Source organism: Lathyrus oleraceus, chromosome 5 (assembly GCF_024323335.1).
Source record: "Lathyrus oleraceus cultivar Zhongwan6 chromosome 5, CAAS_Psat_ZW6_1.0, whole genome shotgun sequence".
NCBI classification, from domain to species: domain Eukaryota; kingdom Viridiplantae; phylum Streptophyta; class Magnoliopsida; order Fabales; family Fabaceae; genus Lathyrus; species Lathyrus oleraceus.
Window position 1 is genome coordinate 341,873,434 of NC_066583.1, and position 17,222 is coordinate 341,890,655.

General features: G+C 43.4%; 1 long non-coding RNA gene across 1 annotated transcript; it reads right to left on the bottom strand.

Annotated features, from left to right (window-relative positions):
• Positions 1-15,055: 15,055 nt before the first annotated feature.
• LOC127084518 (uncharacterized) lies at positions 15,056-15,501 on the bottom strand. Its single transcript, XR_007788725.1, has 3 exons — positions 15,416-15,501; positions 15,192-15,308; positions 15,056-15,108 (listed from the first exon to the last, which is right to left on the bottom strand). It is a non-coding gene; the product is annotated as an uncharacterized LOC127084518 (long non-coding RNA).
• Between the last annotated feature and the right edge of the window lie 1,721 nt (positions 15,502-17,222).

Consider the following 17,222-nt stretch of genomic DNA (forward strand, 5'->3'; position numbering starts at 1 on the left):
TTATCTTTTTGTGTCTCCTTTCAGCCTTGTGTGGTGTTTGAGCAGTTTTTAGCAACCTTTATCCTTTCCTTTGAGCGTGGATCCCGTCGAGTACGACGGATGCGTAGGGGTGCTAATACCTTCCCTTCGCATAACCGACTCCCAATCCCATCTCTCTTTGGTCGCGAGACCATGTCTTTTCCAGGTTTACTTCGAGCGTTTCCTTTCCCTCCTTTGGGATAAATAACGCACGGTGGCGGCTCTGTTGTTTTCGTTCTCCCGCCGGTTTTTCGCGTAATGCGACAGCTGGCGACTCTGCTGGGGATTCTAAGAAGTTGACCTCCTGCTGGTCCATTTTCCCTAAGCGAGTCTCTCCTAGCGCTCTCTAGGATAGGGTTTGGTTGCTTTTGCTGTTTCATTCATTGCATTTATGATTATTATGTTGTGTATATATTTGCATAAATGTTTGCATGCATCATACTATCATTGTGCTGTCTTCTGTACAGGTGGTTCCTCTGATTTGGGGTGGGTGTTCTGAGTGGGGCTAAAACCCAGGCCCAAGTATACACCTAGGATTAGTGTGGTCTCATGTTGCCTCTCATGTTAGGTCAACATGTTTTTGGCGACGTGACATACCACAAGCCGGACGAGGTTTATTTGAGAGTGCTCTTCCTTTGTGGAGTATCCACTTTGGTTGATTCACCTCATCTGAGTTATTGACTTCAGTGACCGATCTTTCCCGGATCTTTGGTTTAGACGATCTTAAGAGAGCTACAACGGCACACCCGAAAGGGCAAACCCGTTGAGTATCTTTGCCCGATTGTCGAGACCATTGTCCGCCTTAGGATGACCTTGTTAGAATTCACCTTTGAGGGGAGGGTTTGATTCTTGCAAGTACAGGTTTCTGCCAGTGATGCTGTGTTGGTGACCTTAAGCCGGATTTATGGATCTTTATTTCTGGACGCCGGAGGTTTGACCTTGGTATTGATCAGAGGGTTCCGTTTATTTCGGATCCCTGGGCTGAATTTGAAGGTACTTGCTCAGGTGGTGATTTGGTTCCGAAGTATGGGTTCAGATGATTTTGGGTCTCAGATGACTTTGCGGTTCCGAATTCAGGCCGAAGCTTTGATCCCGTGCCGCGTGATACTCAGCCAACCAATCATGGCTCCATCTTTTGCATCATAGCATGTTTATTTTCAAAAAATAATGCATAAGAAAAAGAAAAGTTAACCTGCATACGCATCACACGCATCATACACATATCATTTTGCATAACAGGTGTTCTTGATCGAGACTTCTCACTCTGGTTCCTGTGTCAGGCAGGATAGCTGATCAGCGACCACACCGCTACTCAACCAGACTAAATCATCAGAGGAACATGGACCAGGTTCAAGCAGAATTGGCTCAGATGAGGGCAAACATGGCCCAGTTTATGACAATGATGCAAGGGGTTGTTCAGGGGCAAGAGGAGCTGTGTGCCTTAGCCCAGAGACAGGAAGTTGTGATTCCACCGTCCAACCGTGCTTCACCAGTGGGTGTACCCGTTCATGAGAATGTTGTTGCTGCTGCTCCCGCCAATGATTATGCTGTGGGTGATGAGTTAAGGGGTATCAGAATCAACGGACAGCATCTTGCTGCAGAGACTGTTAATGCTAGAGCTACCCGGGCTCCGATTCGTCATCCTGCTCCGATTGTTGATAAACAAGAGGACATGTTCACTCTGCTCAGTGAAGATGATGGTGATGTGGTGAGAGTTGAAGAGAGGGACCGTAAAGTTGATGCCCTTGATGAGAAAATTAGAGCTATGGAATGTCAGAACTCCCTTGGGTTTGATGTGACCAACATGGGTTTGGTGGAAGGGTTGAGGATTCCCTACAAATTCAAAGCACCCTCGTTCGATAAATACAATGGTACTTCCTGCCCTCGCACCCATCTGCAGGCATATTACAGAAAGATCTCTGCTTACACAGATGACGAGAAAATGTGGATGTACTTTTTCCAGGATAGCTTATCTGGGGCTTCCTTGGATTGGTACATGGAGCTTAAGAGAGATTCTATCCGATGCTAGAAAGATCTGGGTGAGGCCTTCTTGAGGCAATATAAACATAACATGGACATGGCGCCGAGCCGGACTCAGTTGCAGAGTCTTTGTCAAAAATCTGGAGAGAGCTTCAAGGAGTACGCCCAGAGGTGGCGTGAATTGGCTGCAAGAGTACAACCCCCTATGCTGGAGAGGGAACTGACTGATATGTTCATTGGTACTTTGCAGGGTGTATTCATGGACCGGATGGGAAGTTGCCCATTCGGTAGTTTCTCAGACGTCGTGATCTGTGGTGAGAGGACTGAAAGTTTGATTAAGGCCGGGAAGATTCAGGATGCAGGGTCCTCATCTTCCAAGAAACCGTTTGCTGGGGCACCTCGCAGGAGAGAGGGTGAAAAAAATGCGGTGCAACACCGAAGAAATGTAAACAGAAATCAGTATCGCCAGGTTGCTGTTGTGACCATTCCAGCACCTCAAACTCGTCCACAATAACAACAGAGGGTTCAACAACAACCGCCACAACAACAACAACAGCAACGTCCGTATCAGCCGAGACAGAGGATGCCTGATCGACGTTTTGATCCGCTGCCGATGACCTATGCTGAGTTGCTACCTGAGTTGCTCAGATTGGGATTCGTGGAGTTGAGAACAATGGCACCGTTGACAAAAATACCACCTGGGTATGATGCCAACGTGCGATGTGATTTCCACTCTGGTGCACCGGGGCACCACATTGAGAACTGCAGGGATTTTCATCATAAGGTCCAGGACCTAATTGACGCTAAAACTATCAATTTTGCTCCTGTGCCGAATGTTGTAAACAACCCTATGCCTCCGCATGGTGCACACAGAGTGAACAATGTCGAAGGGGGAGAAGCTGAAGATTTGGTGGTCCATGTTGAGGATGTTCAGACCTCTTTGTTTGTTGTGAAAGACCGTCTGTTGAATGGGGGCGTATACCCGGGATGTGACCAGGTTTGTGCAGAGTGTGTTGAATCTGAGAATGGTTGTGATCAGTTGAGGGCTGGTATACAGAGTTTGATTGACGAGGGTTGTTTGCAGTTCAGTCGGGTTGTTAGAGATCGTGGGGTGGTGTCAACCGTCACTATCTATTTCAAACCGTCCGAGGGACGTGGTCAGAGGGTTGTTAGTGCGCCTGCAGTTAGTGGTACTCTTGTTACTATTTCCGCTCCTGTAACCGTCAGTACTCCAACTACCATCATTGCTTCAGGCAGAATGGTTGTTGATAGTAGGGTTGTGCCATGGAAGTATGACAATGCTTATCGCAGTAATCGGAGGGTTGAAAATCAGATTAGGCCGGTAAATCAAGCGCCTGTGACTATTGGGTTGCCTAGTAGAACTCCTGTGGTTGTGAGTCCAGTTGTGGACAATGTCGGTGGACCAGGAGGTTTTACCAGAAGTGGACGTTTGTTTGCTCCACAACCGTTGAGAGATAATAATGCCGAAGCTCTCGCCAAGGCTAAAGGCAAACGAGCAGTGGTTGATGAAGAGTCAGCTCAAAAGGAGGCGCCTGAGGGTTCGTTTGAGAAAGACGTGGAGGAGTTCATGAAAATTATCAAGAAGAGTGACTACAAGATTGTAGATCAACTGAATCAGACTCCGTCCAAAATTTCTATACTCTCATTGCTTCTGTGCTCTGAGGCACATCGTAATGCCCTGTTGAAGATGCTGAATCTGGCTTACGTGTCTCAAGAGATATCTGTCAACCAACTAGAGGGTGTGATTGCTAACGTGAGTACCAGGCGCGGTTTGGGGTTCACCATTTTGGACTTGACGCATGAGGGTCGTAACCATAACAAGGCCCTGCATATTACTATGGAGTGCAAGGGGGCAGTGTTGTCTCATGTGTTGGTAGACACTGGCTCTTCGTTGAATGTGCTGCCTAAGAAGACTTTGGGCAAGATTGATGTGGAAGGGGTTATCCTCACTCCGAGTGACCTGATTGTGCGTGCATTCGATGGATCCACACGGTCTGTTTTTGGTGAAGTCACCTTGCCAGTGAAGATCGGTCCGAAGGTGTTTGACATTGTCTTCTATGTGATGGACATCCAACCAGCATACAGTTGTTTATTGGGGTGTCCTTGGATTCACGCAGCTGGGGCAGTTTCGTCAACTCTCCACCAGAAGTTGAAGTATGTCTGGAACGGTCAGATTGTGACCGTGTGTGGTGAAGAAGATATTCTGGTGAGTCACCTATCCTCTTTCAAGTATGTGGAGGTGGATGGCGAGATCCATGAGACTTTATGCCAGGCGTTCGAGACTGTTGCTCTTGAGAGGGTGGCTTTTGCTGAGCAGAAGAAGCCAAGTGCCTCAATTGCATCGTATAAGCAGGCAGTGGAGGTTGTCAACTCTGGCAAAGCAGAAGGCTGGGGCAAGATGGTGGATTTGCCCGTGAAGGAAGATAAATTCGGAATTGGCTATCAACCTTTGCAGGCGGAGCAGAGTGTGCAGACAGGTCCGAGTACCTTTACCAGCGTTGGGCTGATGAATCACGGTGATGTCTTTGCAGCCAGTAGTGAAGACGGGGACAGTGATTGTGATCTAGACAACTGGGTTCGCCCGTGCGCACCAGGGGAGTCGATCAACAACTGGACAGCAGAAGATGTGGTCCAAGTTACTCTTCAAACAGAGTAATTTTCTTTTGTTTTTTCATTTTGCACAAAACCCTACGTTCTGCCCAAGGCGTAGTGGTTCATTGTAGGGCCTCATCATGTTTTTTCAATGATATCATTAATAAAGGACGTTTTGCAAACAATTTTGTGATCCCTGTCTTTCTATTTTTGTTTTTCATTTTTCAAAATTAAAAATGGCAATGTTTTTGTTTGTTGTGACTTTCTTGAACTCTTTTTCTAAAACAAAGCATTAAACATGCAGAAGTGATCTCACGGAATCCACTATGAACAGTTCTGTTATGGCTCAGTATGATTTCAATAATCCCATCTACCAAGCTGAAGAGGAGAGTGAGGAAGACTGTGAACTCCCTAAGGAATTGGTCAGATTGTTGAAGCATGAGGAAAGGGTCATCCAACCTCATCAGGAGGAGTTGGAGATTGTTAACCTTGGTACTGAGGACGCCAGAAGAGATATTAAGATCGGGGTTGCTTTGAAAGAAGATGTCAAGAGCAGGTTGATTGAGATACTGAGAGAGTATGTGGAGATATTCGCCTGGTCGTATCAAGATATGCCTGGGTTGGATACCGATATTGTGGTGCATAGACTGCCTCTCAGAGAAGAGTGTCCTTCGGTCAAGCAGAAGCTTCGCAGAACGAGTCCTGATATGGCTGTTAAGATCAAGGAAGAGGTTCAGAAGCAGTTTGATGCGGGTTTCTTGTCAGTTACGACTTATCCCCTGTGGGTGGCCAACATCGTTCCTGTGCCGAAGAAGGACGGCAAAGTCAGAATGTGTGTCAATTACCGGGATTTGAACAGAGCGAGTCCGAAAGATGATTTCCCATTACCTCACATTGATGTATTGGTTGATAATACGGCTCAATCCTCGGTTTTCTCTTTCATGGACGGTTTCTCTGGTTATAATCAGATTAAGATGGCGCCAGAGGACATGGAAAAGACAACATTCATTACACCTTGGGGCACGTTCTGCTATAAGGTGATGCCATTTGGGCTGAAGAATGTCGGTGCTACCTATCAGAGGGCTATGACGACTCTCTTTCATGACATGATGCACAAAGAGATTGAAGTGTACGTGGATGATATGATTGCAAAGTCGCAGACAGAAGAGGAGCACCTGGTTAGTTTGCAGAAGTTGTTTGATCGGCTGAGAAAGTTCAAACTGAGGTTGAACCCGAACAAGTGTACGTTTGGGGTACGATCCGGGAAGCTGTTGGGTTTCATTGTCAGTGAGAAAGGGATTGAGGTTGATCCAGCGAAAGTCAAAGCTATTCAAGAAATGCCTGAACCGAAAACAGAAAAGCAGGTTCGTGGGTTTTTAGGGAGACTGAACTATATTGCATGGTTTGTATCTCACCTAACTGCCACGTGTGAACCAATATTCAAGTTGCTAAGAAAGAATCAAGCAATCAGGTGGAATGACGACTGTCAGAAAGCTTTTGACAAGATAAAAGAATATTTGCAGAAACCTCCAATCCTTATTCCTCCAGTTCCTGGGAGACCACTGATAATGTACCTGTCAGTGACTGAGAACTCAATGGGGTGTGTATTGGGACAGCATGACGAGTCTGGTCGAAAAGAGCATGTCATATACTACCTTAGCAAAAAGTTTACCGACTGTGAAATCAAATATTCATAGCTTGAGAAAACTTGTTGTGCTTTGGCCTGGGCTGCTCGCCGACTGAGGCAGTATATGTTGAACCATACTACCTTGTTGATTTCTAAGATGGATCCAGTGAAATACATCTTTGAGAAGTCGGCTCTCACTGGATGCGTTGCCCGTTGGCAGATGATTTTAACAGAATATGATATTCAGTATACGTCGCAGAAGGCCATCAAAGGTAGTATTCTGTCAGACTACCTTGCCGAGCAACCAATCGATGATTATCAGCCAATGATGTTTGAATTCCCTGATGAAGACATCATGTATCTTAAGATGAAAGACTATGAAGAGCCTCTTGTCGAGGAAGGACCGGATCCTGATGACAAGTGGACGATGATGTTTGATGGGGCTGTGAATTTGAATGGTAACGGTGTTGGTGCAGTGCTTATCAATCCTAAAGGGGCTCATATACCTTTTTCTGCCAAATTGACTTTTGATGTCACCAACAACGAAGCTGAGTATGAGGCTTGTATCATGGGGATAGAAGAATCCATTGATTTGAGGATCAAAACGCTTGACATATATGGAGATTCCGCTCTAGTGATCAATCAGGTCAACGGAGATTGGAATACTAACCAGCCGCATTTGATTCCTTACAGAGATTACACCAGAAGAATACTGACGTTCTTCAAGAAAGTGAAGTTGTATCATGTCCCCCGGGATGAGAATCAGATGGCTGATGCCTTGGCTACTTTGTCTTCTATGATTAAAGTTCATTGGTGGAATCATGTGCCACATGTTGCGGTGAATCGACTCGAGAGGCCTGCGTATGTGTTTGCAGCCGAGTCTGTTGTTGATAAGCTGTGGTACTATGATATCAAGAACTTCCTCAAGAGTCAGGAGTATCCTGAAGGTGCGTCAAAGAATAACAAGAAAACCCTGAGAAGGCTAGCTGGAAGCTTTTATTTGAATCAGGATGATGTGTTGTACAAGAGGAACTTCGACATGGTTCTGCTCAGATGCGTGGATAGACACGAAGCAGACATGTTGATGCAGGAAGTGCACGAGGGTTCGTTTGGTACCCATGCTGGTGGTCATGCAATGTCTAAGAAATTATTGAGAGTCGGTTATTACTGGATGACTATGGAATCCGATTGTTTCAAATATGCTCGGAAGTGCCATAAGTGTCAAATCTATGCTGATAAGGTGCATGTACCACCAAGCCCTCTGAATGTCATGAATTCGCCTTGGCCGTTCGCCATGTGGGGCATTGACATGATTGGGAAGATTGAGCCTACTGCTTCGAATGGACATCGCTTCATCTTGGTTGCGATTGATTACTTCACCAAATGGGTGGAAGCAGCTTCCTATGCTAATGTGACTAAACAAGTGGTTGCCCGGTTCATCCAGAAAGAAATCATTTGTCGTTATGGGGTTCCTGAGAGGATTATTACCAATAATGGTTCGAATCTCAATAACAAGATGATGAAAGAGCTTTGCAGAGATTTCAAGATTGAACATCACAATTCTTTTCCTTACAGACCGAAGATGAATGGTGTTGTAGAGGCGGCAAACAAGAATATCAAGAAGATTGTGCAGAAGATGGTTGTGACGTACAAGGATTGGCATGAGATGCTGCCTTTCGCGTTGCATGGGTACCGTACCTCAGTACGTACGTCGACCGGGGCAACCCCGTACTCCCTCGTGTATGGTATGGAAGATGTTCTACCTGCTGAAGTGGAGATTCCTTCTCTGAGAGTTTTGTTAGATGTCAAGCTTGACGAAGCCGAGTGGATTCGAACAAGGTTTTATGAGTTAAGCCTTATCGAAGAGAGACGGTTAGCGGCTGTGTGCCATGGGCAGTTGTATCAGAGAAGGATGAAGAGAGCCTTTGATCAGAAAGTGCGTCCTCGAAGCTATCAAACTGGTGATCTAGTTTTGAAGAGGATCCTTCCTCCCGGTACAGATAACAGGGGCAAGTGGACTCCTAATTATGAAGGTCCATATGTTGTGAAGAAGGTTTTCTCTGGTGGAGCCTTGATGCTTACAACTATGGATGGTGAAGATTTTTCGTCCCCTGTTAACTCAGATGTAGTCAAAAAATACTTCGCGTAAATTGACCCGCTGGACAAAAAGAATAAAAGAGTCCAGGCAAAAAAGGGCATCCCGGCGAACCAAAAAATAGAAAGAAAAGGTTCGGGTAAAAGTTAGGGATAAAAAATGAAAAGAACTTGTACACCCGGTAAGTCGAAAACCCGCAAGGGCGACTTAGGCAAAAATGGGTATCCCGGTGGATTGAAAACCCGAAAGGGCGATCCAGCCAAAAGAGAGATTAAAGCGAAGACTACAGTCTGAGTTATCTGTACTTCATTGCGCTTCATCGTCTACCATCTCGAAGGATGTGATCGGTCCAGTCATTCTTTTCAGAAAGCAAGGAGTTGGGAGGAATACTGATGATCTGTGAGCTATAACAGAATTGGGAAATAGTGGATGCCGTGTTCACATTGCCATTAGGATAGATTTTTTCCTTTTGTGCGCAATTACCTCTTTCTAGGAATTGCTTCCCGATGTATTCGCCTTTTCAGGCCCATTTTCAATCAATAAAAGTCGTTATTCAGATAAATTGCTCTCTTGTTTTTATTTTTACTATTTTCTTTGCAAAAACGTCCGAATTTTTGATAAACATTGCATATAAAACATGAAGGCTAGACGATAACGTGCAGAAAGATAAAACATTTGAAAATCATTTTTGAATGTTGAGGACACTTGAGCGTATCTTGTCCATGCAACCCCTGGGGCATGTATGTCGTGCTGTTTTGCAGGTTGTTACCTTGTTGATTTTTTTTGGCTGAAGCAGTTAAGCCACGATTGATTCCTCAGCAGTGTGAGAGGATGGGGATGTTCCCCAGCGGATGAAGCAAGTTCGAGACTTGTCTCCCCAACATAGTTAAGCCAAGGGTGATCTCCTTAGCAGGTTTGGAAGTGGTTGTTTACCCCTAGCGGGTCGGAAAGTTATCAGAACTATTCTTATCCCCTGCAGTGACGTCTGTGGATAGTGCCTTCTATTCCCAGCAGGGCTGAAATTGTTAAGCCCCCAGCTAGTTTGAGGGATATCAAGTTCCCAGCTGAGTCTGATGATTGATCATCCCCACTGAGTTGGAAGGATGTTGTATCCCCAGTGAAGGTGTCAGTGGATGGGTTTTATTCCCAGCAGTCTGGTTTGAAGTATTGTTATCCCCAGCGTGGTCGTGAACGCTTGTCCCCAGCATACCTTATAGTGGTCTATCCCCAGCTTGGTCCGGTATATTACCTTCCCCACCAGAGTTTTGCTTTTCCTCAGCAGAGTGGTGAATGCCTGTCCCTATCGGGGTTGTGATGTATATTCCCCTAGCAGATCTCCCGAACAGAGGTTGGTGTTGATGATTTTCCCCAGCAGGTTCCCCGAGTGGATCCGGTTCGGTGAACATTATCTCCAGCAGAGTTTATCCTACTTGTGGATTGGCAGCTCTCCCCAGAGAAGTTACTTTGGTTATGTCCCAAGCGGAGTCCCCGAGTGGATTGGGATCCTTTCCCCAGCGGCAGTGCTATTCTCCAACATGAGTGAGAAGTCGGTGTTACGTCCCCGCAGAGCATTCCTTAGACAGAGTCTCCCCACAGAGTTGGAGTATTTGATCAGTTTGCTCCCCAGCGGAGTTTTCATCATTTTGCATTGTTGCATGTAGTAATCATTGCATCCTCAAATCGCGTAGCATTTTCATTCGGTATGGAGCATTACGCCATAGAAAAATTCAAACATATGCATTCATGTGTCAAACCTAATTGGACCGTATCCCCGGCAGAGGCGGATCTTTGTTCAACATCTGTACAACACGTTTGCTATAGTTGCTCCTGACAGCATTCAGGATTGATAACCCCCCCAGAGAGGTTTATTTCCTCACCCGTCCGCGAACGGAAAGCTTGATTCTCCCCGTGAGATCCCCAGCAAGTGTTTAGCCTTGCCCTGACATATGTAAATATCGTCCGTGTGATACCGGTAAGTGTCATGTCAACACCCGCGTGTGTTATTTCTTTGGTGTCGGTAAACACCATTCTTTCGGTGTCTGTAAACATCGAGTCCATCCCCAGTCATTCGTTAATGTCTGGTCTTCTTTGTTGATGTCGGTAAACATCATCTTTCGATGTTCGTAACATCTTTCCCCTAGTGCAGAATTCTCCTCTCCGTTGGTGTCGATAAACGTTGAGTTTTTCCTATTCGTCCGTTGACGTTTAGTTGTATCTTCCCCACAGATCATATGTTGATGTCTGTTCACCTCTCCGTTGGTGTCGATAAACGCTGAGTTTTTCCTATTCGTCCGTTGACGTATAGCTGTACCCTTCCCCAGGAGTCACCTCTCCGTTGGTGTCGATAAACGTTGAGTTTTTCCCGATCGTCCGTTGACGTTTGGTTGTGTTAATTTTTTCCCCAGAGGTCACCTTCTCCGTTGGTGTCGATAAACGTCGAGCTTCTCCCGTTCGTCCGTTGATGTCTGGTCGAGTCTTTCCCATTCATCCGATGATGTCTGGTCACCTTCTCCGTTGGTGTCGATAAACGTCGAGTTTTTCCTAGTTGTCCGTTGACATCTAGATGTATTTCTTTCCCAGGTCATCCGTTGATGTCTGGTCACCTCTCCGTTGGTGTCGATAAACGTCGAGCTTCTCTCGTTCATCCGTTGACGTCTGGTCGAGTCTTTCCCATTCATCCGTTGATGTCTGGTCACCTCTCCGTTGGTGTCGATAAACGTCGAGCTTCTCCCGTTCGTCCGTTGACGTCTGGTCGAGTCTTTCCCATTCATTCGTTGATGTCTGGTCACCTCTCCGTTGGTTTCGATAAACGTCGAGCTTCTCCCGTTCGTCCGTTGACGTATGGTCGAGTCTTTCCCATTCATCCGTTGATGTCTGGTCACCTCTCTGTTGGTTTCGATAAACGTCGAGTTTTTCCTAGTTGTCCATTGACATCTAGATGTATTTCTTTCCCAGGTCATCCGTTGATGTCTGGTCACCTCTCCGTTGGTTTCGATAAACGTTGAGTTTTTCCCATTCGTCCGTTGATGTCTGGTTGTATCCCTTTCTTTCCCAGGTCATCCGTTGATGTCTGGTCACCTCTCCGTTGGTTTTGGTAAACGTTGAGTTTTTCCTAGTCGTCCGTTGGCGTCTAGTTGTGATTTCTTTGCTCCCATCCATCATCCTTCGATGACGGGTCTTGGTTCCTTTTCTGAAAAATCAAAATCCCCAGTGAAGTTGTTGGTAGACGTCTTGTCTGGTTCAGTGACGAATATCAGATCCCAGTGGAAGCTTCCATTGGTGAATTTTCCTCTCTTGGATCCTCGCAGAGTGCAAATTTATACGGTTCTTTGGTATTCAATCCCTGTGTACCTTGAAGGTCTGACAGCCATTGCTCTCATCCGTTCAGGTTCCAAGTTGATTGAATAGGGGCAGCTGTAGCACCTCAAATTTGCACCTCCCATTTGTATATACATTTTCATTTTAGGTCATTAACATTGCATTGTTCATTGCATAGTCCATCAAGTCATCAGGCAAGACTGGTTAGGAGATTCAGTTGTGCAAGCAAGCAAGTGCATTTTTTATGAGATCAAAGCCCTAGGGTTGGTACAATGAGTTCATGTGACCTAAGGATCATTTTGAAGTAATTTGGTCAAGTGTTGAAAGCTTAGAGATCATCAGACAATGTGCAAATCATCTGAAACCCTAAAAAGTCAACAGAAGTTAACTGTCAGCTCAACCATGGATTTGGAGGTGGGAGATGGTTAGAGATACCTCATTCATGTCCAAACAAGTCTCATTTGACATTTCAAACATCAACATTGAAGAATTTGAAGCCAGATCAAGACTTTCCAAAAATAGCAGGTGACCTGTAATTTGAAATTGCCAAAAATGGAAAGGTTTTCAACTCAAGATTACATCATCAAGAAAGCTTCAAATGAAATTTTGTCCAACATGAAAGTTGAATATCTTTCTCTCCCATTTCCAAAAAGTCCAAGATCATGGATTTCTCATGTGTGGTTGAAGAGATATGGATCAATCTTGGCCAAGTGTGGTTTGAACTTCACATGTGCATAACTTTCAAACCAAAAGTCCAAATTAAGTGGTTCTTTTTGCATTGTTCTTGTTTTGACCTATACTTTCCAAATCATGCATCATATTACACCAATTCTCATCATATAATCACTTGATATTTCACTTGATTTTTGGAGGAAAAAATTAAAGTTTGAAATTGGTGCATTGTTCACACATTCTACCATGACCATTGGCTCCAAAATGACTTTTTGAGTGAAATTCAAACCATTTTCGTGTACTGTTCATCCATAATGTTCATGCATAAGGTGAAATATCAAAATTGGCATGTGCACCTCTTTTTTGCTAATCCACTTAACGATTGCTTAAACATGATTAGGAGAATGATTAAGAGGGAGTATATAATGCAAATCATAACTGTTTTCAGCTAACCACAATCACTTTTTCAGATCTAGATCCAAATTCTTGAAATTTTCTCTCAAAATTTTTTCTCAATTTCTTCAAACAAACCACAATTCATTACTTGATTCATCATCTGGAAGCAACTTTGAGCAAGATTGAAGGAAGAATCAAGAGAATCAGTGCAGTTTGAAGCAGCTTGAAGCTTGAACTCATCAATGGTGAAATCTGATTTTGGAGAGATCGTGCACATTTGAACCTCAATTCTTCCTCCAATTACTTGTACAAGCATTATAGAAGAGATTGGAAGCATCACAAGACCTTGAATCAACACAAATCCAAAGCTGCTCTTCAAGAGGTCATTGAATCGAATCTCTTATTTCTTAAAATTGTTATGCTATTGCTGTAGATCTCTTAATGCTGAGGAATCTGAGCTTTAAACCATTGAATTCCATGCATAATTGAGTGAGAAACGACTGTTTGAAGTTTGGTTGATGATTTTTCTTTTCTTCGATCCGTGCATGTTTGAGTGATTCTTGATGAATTAGTCGTGGATTATTGCTCTATGATGAAAGATCTACCTATTGCTATGCTTAATTTTGAAATCTGGGAAAATTGTTCTTGAGTGATACACTGTTCATGATGAACACGATGAAGAAGATGATTCAGGCTTTTGAGAACGATTTTTTTGATCCAAGTACCACGCGTTTCCGTTGCTTTAGGTGTTCGTTAGGGCTTCAATTTCATTGGTTGCATGGAGCGCCCATGCGCGTCTCCCATTGGCCAGTTGCCTAGCCGATCCAGTTGGCTTGTGTTTCACAGCCTAACCTTGTATGAGCCCACTTTGTTTGTATATAGTGTGTGCTAATTGTGTGTATGTCTGTATTTGCTTGTGCTGTTTAGGATAGCTTGCTCCCCGTGCAAGTTAGATAGAAACCTCAACCTAGGACCATGGTGAATTTACATGATAACTATTAGGCTCGAGTCAGTCTCCCTTCTAGTTTGTCATTTCCCAGTCTCTGGTTAGGTTAGAAGTTCTTTCCCTGCGTAGGGGAACTACGTCGCCCTGATCCTCATACCAGATGAGGTACGTAGGCAGGAGATGAGCTGATCTCTCCGGGCGCCCTTTTTCTTTTTCAACCCTTTGTGTGTGTTTGGAGTCTGACATAAGTCCAGCGATTGGCAGTCGGTTTCCTGTGTCTTGTTTGCTTGTTGGAGTCTGACGTAAGTCCAGCGATTGGCAGTTGGTTTCCTGTGTGTGTTTGTTGGTTCGGAGTCTGATGTAAGTCCAGCGATTGGCATTCGGTTTCCATGTTTGCCTGTTTGTGTGGAGTCTGACGTAAGCCCAGCGATTGGCAGTCGGTATCCTGTGTGGTTTTGTTTGGCGTGCGTTAGCCGAGCTACAAGTGCTCCGATTCTTCTCTAGTCCGAGAAGATACGTATGCATAGGATGCGACATCCTAGCGAGCATGTTTTCCCCGTCCCGAACTACGTCGACTCTGATGTCTGTGCCTGACAGACTACGTAGGCCCAGGATGCGATATCCTGCTGAGTCCTATTTCTCTTGTCTTTCTGTGTCTCCACTACGCCAAATAAGGGAAAAGAGGGCGCTTATTTTGGCCTATAACAGCGCTTTTAAGCGCCCTCTAAAGTGGCGCTGGCATAGGTAAAGACAGCGCTTTGTTTTCCTGGAGAAAGCGCTGTCTAAAGTGGCCACATTATAGTGCACTTTCAGAAAAAAGCGCCCTCTGGAGTGGTCCATAAAGGGACACCTTAGAGGGCGCTTTCTGGTAAAAGCGCCCTCTAAAGTTGTCAATGTAAAGTGTTTAGAGGGCGCTTTCAGGAAAAAGCGCCCTCTAAAGTTGTCAATGTAAAGTGTTTAGAGGGCGCTTTCAGGAAAAAGCGCCCTCTAAAGTTGTCAATGTAAAGTGTTTAGAGGGCGCTTTCAGGAAAAAGCGCCCTCTAAAGTGTTAGTTATTTTAAAAAAAATTGTTTGAAAAACAGTGGATATTTAATTGGTAACCTGTTTGCATGCTGCAAAAGTGTAAAATTCATATTGAATTCATCCTTTAATCCAATGTTATACACCATTAATCCATTGATATATACAACATGAATCCATTTATATACAACATTAATCCTTCATATATACAACATTAATATATGATTCTTTGATCAACAATATACAACAACATATTCATGATTTAGTAAAAGTACAACAACAATATACACTATTAGTCTCGAAAGATCCATAGCAACCAACACCCAGTGACCACTTGTCTAGTAGTTCTAACCAATACTAAACAAAATAACGCCCATCCACCCATGATGAATAATAGCAAGTGTGCATAATAGGCAGGAGGAACTGCATACAAGATAACATTTTTGTTAAACTAAAGTTTTGTATAGCCTAAAACAAAAACAAGCAAAGGGAATCCAGGAACAAACCTATTGAGACAGATCGAGTAGTCCCCTGCACAAGTTATTGGTCAAACTCTGTAGCTGGTCTGCAGTGAATTTATTTTCATCATACAGCACATGATAATGCGTTGGTCGACTAGTCCCCTGCAAAAAGAACACGTCCAAATGCAAATAACACAGAACTGTCAAAAGGCGATTGAGCAACAAATAGTAAACAATGGCATAAAGTTAAATGACATAGCTAATATTACCTGAATTCCTGCATGGCTGTTAAGGTAAAAATCAAATTCCCTAGGGTGACAAATGCTGGTGTCTACCACGGTTCCTTTGACAATTTATTACAACAAAATCAGCAAAAAGTGATAAATTCAAATGATAATATATACCAGCTGCGTTGAGAAATATATTGAAAAAACCTGGCATAATATTTCCACTTCTATCGGTCTCTTTGGGGTTGACAGGAAAGAGACGGGTGTGATGTCTCTTTTGGACCACTACAAAAGTAACTTTAGGTAGATACCCATCCTCACAAGCCTGATGAAAAAAAATTAGTTGGTCTTCAGCACTCCAATGTACTTCAAATTTTACACCCTTGTCTCTTGCACGAATGATTGACTTCATAATAGCCATTTTACCTGTAATAAAGAAAACAATTAAAATCAGATGACAAATGTAAAAACAATTAAAATCATAAAAGTCATTTTACCTGTAATAAAGAAAACAATTAAAATCATTTGACTTGTACCTTTTTCACTAAGTTCTCTTTCTTTTCTTGGTTGGAATATGTTCTACATGTCTCTTAACAACACGGACAGTTGGATTGATCCAAATACCCTCATTATGATCATTTCTAATATATGAATCATTTGATATAATATTCTCATCTTGATCATTTATGGTAAACGATTCAATCTCAACATCAATATCACCTTGATCTCCAGTGTTTTCATCAATTACTTTGTTGGAAAAAAGAACTATAGACCATTTCGTACTTTTCGGATCATTGACATAGAACACTTGTCTAGCTTGAGAGGCTAGAATAAAAGACTCATCTTTGTATCCCACCCTATTAAGATCCACTTGCAAAAATCCTGACTTATCCATTCGAATGTCGTTATTATTTTCAACCCACTTGCAACCAAATATAGGAATCTGAAACTTCTCATAATCAAACACCCAAATACGCTCGATAACACCAAAATACGACAGATTTGCAAATTTGGGGTTTAAGTCCTTCACACTTGATATGTGCATTGCTTCAGCTACCACGGTGACACCACTATTCTGCATAGTACTTTTATCATCTTGTTCTTTGGTATAAAATGTGTATCCATTAATCGCGTATGCGCTATAAGAAAAAACATGGAAACTTGGACCATATGCTAAGCATCTCAACCTTTCTGTTATTGAAGCGGGATCTGAATAATACTTTGAATAAATATGATCCTTAAACCAAGGTATAAAACATCGATTGTGCTCTCGTACTATCCAATTTTCATTTCTATTGGGATTTAAACCTCGGAGAACATCCTTGTGAATTTCAACATACGGCTCAACCTCATTCTCATTGTGCAGAACATACAAATGCACTTGATCCCGTTCGACCCTTGATACTGCCACGATTTTATTTCCAATTAGATTTTTTCCTTCTTTCTTTTCGACAAGCTGAGACTTGGGGAGTCCGATTGACTGAACATTAGACAAATATTCAGTACAAAACTCAATCGCTTCTTCAACAATGTATCTTTCAACCATACAACCTTCTGGTCGACTTCGGTTCTTCACGTACCCTTTTAATATTTTCATATAACGTTCAACAGGGTACATCCATCTCATATAAGCTGGTCCACACAATTGTGTCTCTTTCACAAGATGAACAACTAGATGTACCATTATGTCAAAAAATGATGGAGGAAAAAACATTTCAAACTCACACAAAGTAATAACGATTTCTTTTTGCAACATTGGTAAGATCGCAGGATTGATCACCTTACTGCAAATTGACTTGAAGAAAGAACACAACTTAGTTATAGAGCTTCTTACTTTTTCTGGAAGAAT